Source organism: Strix aluco, chromosome 1, assembly GCF_031877795.1.
Source record: "Strix aluco isolate bStrAlu1 chromosome 1, bStrAlu1.hap1, whole genome shotgun sequence".
Taxonomy (NCBI): Eukaryota; Metazoa; Chordata; class Aves; order Strigiformes; family Strigidae; genus Strix; species Strix aluco.
In genome coordinates this window covers 47,945,374-47,955,290 of record NC_133931.1, presented here as the reverse complement: position 1 = coordinate 47,955,290, position 9,917 = coordinate 47,945,374, and positions in this window count along the sequence as shown.

Below are 9,917 nucleotides of genomic sequence, written 5' to 3'. Positions count from 1 at the left end.
ATCAAAGAGGAACTAATCTAGGAAAATTGTGCCAGCAACTGGAGACACTGGCCTACAAAAGAGATCTGTGTGCCAATGACCACAGGAGACTGCAGGTCTTAGGGCTTGTGCGTCTAGGCACTAGCACATGGAGGGATTGGCATGCAAGAGTCTCTGTGCCAGTAACTGGAGGGACTGTGGGCTGTAGGACTTGGGTCATAGGGCTTGTAGGTCTAAACACCAGTGACTGGAGGGACTGGGATGTGTGTGTTGTATGTGTGTTGAAAGGTCCAAGTGCCAGCAACTGGAGAAGAGGCCATGGGCACCAGGGCTGTAGGTCTGAGTGGCAGCAACTGGAGGGATCAGGTTGTACGTGGGTGTGTAAGAGGTCTAAGTGCTGACAACTGGAGAAACTTGGGTGTGTTTGTATTTCTTCAATGAATTTAATCCTCTCTGTGTGTATGTATAATTCACTTGCAAACTTCAAGATGGACTAGCTAATAAGTTGGAGGAAACACTTCCACATCTGGAGGACTCAGTCTGAGCCAGTGGTTAGGGTAAGGGAGACTAGGGTCCAGGCACGGGTATTAGGCAGATTGAGAGCCTGTGGTAATATTCAAGGTATCTGTGATTGTGGGAATGCTTATGCAATGAGTGTGTGAGCGTATGCATCTGTTTCACTAGCGAGCATCGTGTTGCTCTGTCTGGCAAGTAGGAGGTGACCTGCATAACAGCTAAGGGGCCCCAGGTCCAGGAATGGATGTTAAACAGGTTTAGAGGCTGTGCTAACATTCAAGGGGGCTGTGAATGTGGGTGTGCTTATGGATGTGGAGAATGAGGGCACATGTGTTTTCACCAGATAATCTCCATTCTGATCAGTTGGAGGGGAGGAAGACGATGGGGCTGTCTGCACTTGTGTGAGTTTGGGTAGCATTATAGGTGGGTGCTGCTACCCGCACTGCTCTGTGTGTGTGCAGCAGTCTGTGCAGCCAGCCACATTAGGGACCTCTGTGTGTGTGTGTGAGTGTGTCTCTTCGATACACACTCAACCTTGCTACAGGACAGACTTGCAAGCAGGACCAGCAGCAGCTGCATTCCTGGGACTAGGATGGAGAGATCACCTGGGACCATTCCTGGCTGGGCACCATCGGCTGGGGAGGAGGGATCTCGGGTCTGTTGGATTTGGCGTCTCCCTTAACAACCTTGATATTCTACAAGACTACAGTTCAGTAAGTTTTGGAGAACAGAGTAGGCATGGAAATAAAAGGCCAGAGGAAGCAAAGTGTACCTCCCTGAGGACACTTTGCAGAGGAAGATGGCAGTCACCATGGGCACAGATCATCACATTTGCAGTGTTTTGGAGGGTGGTTGCAAGAGACAGGAGTGCCAGTAATAGAAATGTCAGGTCACACCAGATGGTTGGTAGACTGGTATGTGAATATGTTCACATTTAAAGGTCAGCAGCTACTTTGATTCCCTGGAATGGATGTTGATGATCATAACATTTGTCATGCAATTTACCCTAACTCTGGGCAAGAGCAGTTCAAATGTATGGAAATTTGATGAGGGAACTAGTTTTCCTCTGAATGCTACTGCATGACACAAAGCAACAAATGCATATAGCTCTGTACTGACACTACATATGTAGTCCTCCTCTGATTAATATTCTCTGAAATGTGGTTATATTTAAAGTATTCATAGCTGGTTTTATTAGCTTTTGTTGGAACCCAGAAATTCATGAAAACAGCCGGACAAAATTAACAAAGATTTGTCAGAGCTAACAAATATCCTGGATAGGAAGATACCCTACTATAGCTGTCTTAAAATAACTTTCCTATTTTGACATGTCTTCATCAGCAGTTTTCATGCAAATAATCCTCCAAATGCGCCTTCAATTAAGATATGCACATAGATTTACATGGAGTTAAGAAGACACAAATGAGACTCTTCAAAAATTCAATCCTGGCTAAAATACTTAACGTTATAAACAGAGAGCATTTCTTAATTTCAAATGTGAACTACTGGATTTGTGACTGCAGAGATCGTTTATATTTTTTGAAATCCAGATTACATGAAATGGCATAAATACTACCTGGATTGTAGACTCTTTTGTGCTTTCACTGGAAGAAAGCTTAATGCATAGCACAATATATCACATCATGCAAGATATAAATTCCATAGGGTATATCCTGAAATGGTAAACTTCCATGGGAAAAAAAAACCCTTAAGCTTCTGCTTGTTCATTTCAAACGAGAACCAGTGAGGATCACAATTTAAAACTGAATCTCCCAGTCAGTGAGTAAGAACAAATCACCTTTCAGTGGTGTGCAGGTTCCACAGAGCCAAAAGTGACTGAAGTTTTATTAATGTCATTAACTGATCTAAAAATACTCACAAGGAAAATACTTTTTTTTTTTTTTTCAATTTTCAATGTGGGAAGATTACTCAGGAAGTCCAACATCAGATTCAATATTGCACTTTACTGTATATCACAAAATTTATACTACTAGCTCAAGTTCCTGAACAAACACATTTTTCTTACAAAAGCTGTACTGCAACTGTCTTACAGTGATTGTCTCTGTCTGTGAAGAAAGGAGGTAAGAGGTAAAAATACATATGTGGCTTAGGAAATGAAGCATTTCAACTGGAATTTTCTTCTTTATGAGTAGATGCTTTAGTTGAATTTGTAATTTAACTGGTTAAAGTTGCAATGTCTCAGTTATGGTCACCTCTTGTGAAAACAGCGATGGTCACCAGCCCAGGTGAATCTTCCCTGCTTTACAAAGACTTTTCCTACATGGTTATTAGGACTGCATCTATTATTTTTATATGAAACAGTTTAATTTTGGAGACATATATTTGACACATTTACAGATAATATGGATATTTGTCACTTATCAGATACTGCATTGGTCAGTTGGAGAGCCATACATGAGGTTGCAGCCCTTCACAGAAAGACTGGGTGTTTGCTTTACTTTCCTAAAGCAGATTTATTCACAGAAAGTTTTAATAAAAATCTTTAATGTAAGCTTCCCCATATAAAATCACTGAGATACTAATATGATAACAAAACCCACCAGTGTAAAATCTGCACAAAGTTCCACTTCTCTTTCCCGTCCTTCTCACCTTGTGGTGATTCAGTTTATAATTTGCCACAAGGATTTGCTCTGCCTACACCCCTGGAGCCATGCAGGTCAGGCACACTCCACTCTTCACAGATCAGGACTAGTGTAAAAACCCTATTATTGGGTTCCCACAACATGCAGAACAAGGGCTTGAGCTGTGGATGTTGACTCCTCTGGTCAACTACCCTGCTCCCACCCTTCATTCAAGTGCAGGTCTCTGCTGGTACCTGGGTACTCTGCCCCCCCCACCCCCCAGGAAAGACCTGGACTTAAGTGAATGTTGTCTTCTCTGCTCCTCCTCTTCTGGGCTCTGGACTAGCTGTACAGCTGGACCCAGCAGAGTATGTGCACACTGTATTTAGAGCTGTGTGCATGACTCATTCCCCACTGCTGAGTCTATCAGGAGTCACAGCATGGGCTTAAAAATAAAATTAAAAAACTCCAACACTGAAGGCAGTGGCTCAGGTTTGGAGTTGGGAAAAAAAAAAAAAGGTAAGTTGTTGGTCTAGCTACTTATCAGTCTTTCTTCAAGAATCTCAGCATTGCAGAAAATCTTTTAGGCATGCCACCTAATATCTATGCTAAACAGTATACACAGCCTCATATTCCTGATATAAGCAAACTAGACCAATTTCTTTGCTATTTGCATCACACGGATCAGCTCGCTCAGTCTAGCTTTTGCACAAGTAGCAGATAACTGAATCATAATGTCTAATAGTCTGGCTGGCACTACATTGTCTAAATGCAAAAAAGGGGCTGATCCTAAACACTAGCTCTCTTATTTCAACTAATCATGTCAGGTGTCTCATATCACCCCCACCAGGCAGACACGATTCCAGGGTGCAGGGCAGGAGTCAGAGTTGTCATTTTTTTAGGTACAGATCAGAACAGAAGAGTATTTCTCCATTTTTTTTCCACAGTTCTCCTTTCCCACTGTTATTAGAGCTTAGGGTCTTTTACTAAGACATAGATGCCACGTGTCAGTTAAAGTACCTTTGATTCTCATAAATAGGATCTTAATTCTCCTGTCTACTCAGACTACATTTTCAAGCTATATTCAGTGCCAGTAGTACAGATAGTCATGTCTCAAAAGAAGAAGATAACCACCAAATAAACTGCCTTTTCTGAACAGTCAATTGCTGTTTCTCAAAACTAGAGTTGTTGCTTAAAGACTTCTGTAATATCTGATACATTGATAGTAAAATATCTGTATTTTTCTCTGTGTTATGAAATTATGAAGAAATTAAATATACAGTGGTATCATTTTCCCACTTCCTTCAACAACATATACACTAGTTTATTACAAAAGACAGCTCTAAAGTCAAGTTTTAATAATCCATATTGTTCAAGAAGGTTATGAATGTTTTGCAGCAGACAGATTTCATGTGGCTGCTTTCCTTGTCCTCTCCCCTTTCTGGGCATCAACAGAATGAAAAAAACCAATGACTACAGCAATTCAGACTGATCACCCTCGCCTACTCCCAAATTAATAATTTTCTGGAGTGCATATGGATCAGTCTCCTTTGCATTAAACTTCTTCAAAACCATCACCAGTGCCACCTTTTTCTATTTTTCATTGAATGCTTTTTTTCTTCCACCACCTAAGTCAAAGTTTATTACTTACAACATGTACACTATAACTGGTATCATAAAGGTTGCAGTCAGGTTTCCATTCCAGTTTTCATTTTCATTTGCTCACGAATTCCTAAACGCCTTCCACTTGAGATGACACGGTCCATGCTTGATCTCTGACTTTGACTTCACCTACTATGAAAACAAAATAGCATCAAAGAAGCTTAACTTGAATGTCTGGATCTTAACAAAATCAAACCTCATTGTTTCCCAAGGTTGAAATGCTTAATCCTATAATACATAAACGTGATTGCTCTTCCAATGCAATACTCATGGGAAAAAAAGATTGTGTGCTCTTTATCAGATTTGAATCTTTTCTTTAAACAATTTGATGGGAACATTTTGATTAACTTCTTAATAATAACATTTCTGCTTAGTGGTTACTAATATGTAACTAGAACCAACCATCATGTTCTGCTAGAGCTCTATGTATGTGCATTTGCCCTCGATTTTTTTTTTTTAACACCATCTGGATCCATGCAGTCTATGCTACAAAAAGCCAGATCAAATCTTGTCAGCAGCACGTCTCCTTCCTCATCTGTGATTGCTTTTTTTCTTCTTCATACTTTTCATCATGTGAACACTTGGGTTTTGAGGCAGCTTTCACTCACATAAATGATGTTTGCTTGTTCAGAACAGGGTGTTATAAATGGCATAAAATAACATTGCAACTTCAGTTTGTTAAGTAAGCTATTAGTTTATTAACTCTGGTAGTTATTAAGTTGTTTAATAAACTTTGTTTATTAACTGTGGTAGGAGTATCTCTTGCTCCTTAGAAGAGTCAGATTTCATTCTAGCTGCTACTGTGATGCCTTCGTCACCAGAAAAGAATTGTCAGGGTAAGCTGAAGGTAAGTAGAGAAACAGAAAATGAAAATATCTATCATCTCAGCTGGTTAAGGAACAACCTCTGCAGGCACTCAGGACAACTGCAGGTTTGCCTTGGCCAAAAGAATAATGATCATGCTTAAGCCTTAGAGTGTGTGATTGGGAGGAATGGAAAAAGAAAAGCCACTGGCATAAGAAAATATGAATTTTCTTAAGGGAAAAAAAGCTCTAAGGGAAAAAAAGCTCTAAGGAAAAAAAAGAAAATTAAATTGAGATGATAGTGACTACCCACTATGGACCAGTGCATGATAGTCTACAGGCCATGTCTCCCAAGCAGATAGATGCTCTGTTGCAACACGAAGCCTGAACAATTCCTCCTGCTCAGCAGCCCATTTGTTTGCTCTCCTTTTCATAGGTTCCCAGCTCACAGCAAGACCAACTGCCACTACCTGTGTCCTTTTAAAAGCTATTTATTTCCCTTAGCTTATAGCAATATGCACGTCTCTCACCTACAAGCACTGTGAGACCTCTGTCTGCCCCAGCCACAGCGAGGCAGAGCCTCTTTGGGCAGCTCTCTCCTTCGGGAAGGTCTGGGAAACTGCCAGCCAGGGTAGTGTGGAGGCTGTGCTGGCACAAGCATCACACAAAACATGCTTCATTGCTGGAAGACTGAAGAAAAACTTGGAAGCATAACCACTTCCATGGCCTCTGCCAGGGACAAAGCCAGTGGAGGTGCCAGCTCTGTTGTCCCTATGGAGGACTTGTCCCTGCATAGGCTGCTGCTGGGGGCAGTAAATGAGTGGTTCTTGCCTTGGAGGCTTTGTTGGAGGAACTGGTAGAGACCAATGTTTTGTTTCGGAGAGTCACTGAAGACCAGATATAAATATTTGTCCTATTCCCTTGGGAGGGAAGTCCCCCTCCTGCACCCAATCCCCTTTGCCAGGAAAAGCAGGGCTGCCCTGTCCTGGCTCTCTGCCCCACACTGGCTTCCCTGGCCAGGTCCCCACAGGGTTATGTGGTGGGAGTGACTGCATAGCAATTTGGTTGACATCAAACATCCCCACTGGCTACACCCCTGTCCATGAAAGACCTGCAGAGCACTGGCTGGCAACCACCTACCTCCCAAGTGAATCTTGAGCTTTGGAACAAATTTGAATTTCTGAGAAATACAAATATCCAGATGCATCCATTTTGAATGCAGTCCCAGCAACCTCAAAGGTATTTCTGAAATGAAAAGCCAGGAAAAGAGGCATAAAAGTTTATTTACCCTATTTCCCCCAGAGGTTTATTTACCCATTTTCCCCTGGGGTTCAAATGAGCAAGCCACGCCACCCTTTGTGCTGGCAAAGTCATAGAAATGCTTTCATTTATGCCATAATCATGCCTGAGTGCCTAGATTAGGTGGTGACACTTGCTTGCCTAGGAGCAAGTTATCTTGGCCTCCACTCGCCTTGATTTGTACCCATATTGCACAAACCACTTCGCAGGCATGTCAGATCACTCTCCGATTGGCTGTGGTTGGGTTACTTGCATATTTGTTTTCTCACTTGTTTCCCACAGCATCTCAACGATCTGGGGGACTAGGACTGGGAGGGCTAAAATTTTTTTTTTCTTTTCCATTCCACAAATATTCTTCAGCTATAAAACGCTTTCCTGTTTTTTATTAGGTGGCATCAAGACCATATCAAGGCTTTGTTGCTGAAAAACCCAACAGGCCAGGGTGCAGGAGCTTGGGTATGCGGATGCTTGTTGATGCACACACAGGCACACAGCATGCAGCCGGGTGCGAGGGGCCCATTGCACGACAGGAGGGTTTTAGAGCTCAAAAGATAGGAAGTTTGATATCTTTGGAAATGCAAGGCTGAGCATCAGTTTCTTAATCAGCAGTTACAGCTGCTGTCAACTGCCTTCCTGGCAATCCCCTGCTGATGGTGGAAGTGGTTTAGGGAATATTTTGCAATACAGTGATCACCTCTTAAAGGGGAAAGCAGAGCATTTCACCATCTTTCAGCTGTAGGGCCAAAGCTTTTGCACTCTGGTTTTAGAGCACTGTAAAAGATTAAATATCTTAATAAGCAGTAGAGGAATCCTGACCTTTCTATACACTATTTTATTCATATATGTGAATGATTAATCTGTGCTGAATAACTTGTACAGTATCTGTAAGTGCATGACTTCCCTTAGTTTATTAAACAGGAGTGCAGTAAACATCCTGTCCTCCCCACCACTTTTGGCTTTTGTCACAAAGGGTGCTGAAAGTATTTGAAATTTAAGTATTTACTGGTGAAGTCAGAATATTTTTTGTACATCCCTCCCAAGAGTCACTGCGTAAGACATAGCCATTCACTCCTAAGGGTCTGGATCATCTCAGGTGGAGCCACACATCAGCAGGATTACCCTTGCCAAAGATCTTTTCCCAGCTGCAGCAAGGCTTATTTGTCATTAAACCTCAAACTTCAGTTATGTTTAACAACATGGCAACCCCATGCAAATACACAGGTGTGAGTACAAAACTTTTACAGAAGCAGAAACGTTGTGAGTCCCAGGAGCCAGAACACCAACTCCTCTCCATAGATGTGCAAAAGAAATGAGGGTAGGAGAAGCATCATGGTCACCCACTTCAGATCCAGGGACTGAAGGGTGCAGGCCCAGACCTCTGACCTGGGTGTTAGGGATAGTCATTAAATATTTACTGATGATATCAGGGGTTAATTGCTCCAGTAAACTGGATGCTTGGTACCTTCAAACTCTGGCAAGAATGAAATTGAATGAGATAAATGTTCTTGCACTTACAAAGTATTTTCACAATTGATTGCCAAAATGCTCCTAGGAAATGGGAAACTAGTTTTCTCAATTTATTGGAAAGACAGTTAAATCAGGACCATTAGAAGGCTTAAATAAGAGCACAGAGTAAATCGCTGTCAAATCAGATTGAGAAAAGGCAACCCACCAGTACCTCTTTGTTGGTCTGATATTTCCCTGTCCTGATGGTGCTGTTTAGTCCAGCAGTCACAAGCAGGGACATAGCACTCAGTGAGAGCAAACCTAGGACCTCTGGCAGCGTGGCTCTGTCACAGCCACTATTGTTGCCGAGACACTTCTTCCCCCTTGGCCCCCAAAACCCAAAGCTGCCAGCTTCATCACATCAATAGCTGGATGAAGGTGATGGGAGCAGGAGAGCCAGGAGGCCCTGCTGATGGGTCAGGGAATGCTAACCCTCATGTTGCTAACTCCAGAGGAGCCTGGGGCTGTGGTCTCCAAAAAATGCAGTTTGCCAGGCAGCTGAAGAGCGGTTACAGCCAACTTTTATAAGCTACCACTTGATCTTTGTAATAAGTATTTTTTATTCAGTGTTTTCCAAGCACCTTCCCCATAAAAGGAGGAAGATGCCTCTGACAGTGTTGCAAGTATGTTGTGAGTATGTTGAGATGGATGTGAGAAGTGTCAGAGTTTTTCCTCTTTTCAAGTAACGAAGATCAAAACTTCCAAAGTTTAAAACATTCACTTAAACCTTGTAAGTACCTTGAAACATTTTTTTCCTAAGCTTTCAGCCTTTTATTTCATACGTTATTCAAAAACACAACTTCCATATAAATGTCATGAGGTGTAATGTTCAACTTCAGTTTAACAGGAGAAAATTGTGAGCAAATCAATACCTTTCGTTATTCCAGATACAGGAGCCTGCCATGCTCCACCAGCACCTCCAAAAGCACAGGTTCAGGCAATTTAAAGAAGACAAAGCTTCTTTGTCTTCTTTAAGACAAAGTGTTTGAGCCTTAAAGGTCACAAAGTTGAAGGGCTCTGGTAAGAAATCCTCTACATTATAGAATTTTAGGGTTTTTTTTCCATCACTTCCCCTCTAGAATGCTCCTAAGTATTAGCAAACATGGAAATCTTTCACCACTGATTAGCTTCTAAATTGCTTTAGCTAGTTGTAAGGTTACACCAATAGTATTGCTGTATAAAAAGGACTGCAATTGTTCAGTCTCAAACAGGAAAAAAAAGAGAAGCTGTCATTCCTAAGGTCAGGAGTGTAAATTTATATATATATATATATATATATAAATATATATAAAATATATAAAGGAACCACAAGTGTTTTCTTAAGGAAAAGTTTATATTACTATGCTATTATTACATACCTAACACCCCTCCAGACATTACTGCAACACAGGTAGGTACTAAAAACGTCGTCAGAAATCCTACTGTTTCAGTAACCAGACAGAAATGCTCAAACTATACTTTGCTTATTAGAGTTCTTGCTCCAGAATCCTCCCAGAGTATTTTTTTTCTTTTTTTAATTTAAGATCTCATTCCAAATTTCAAAGTATGCCTATGTCCAACCTAGCTTTGC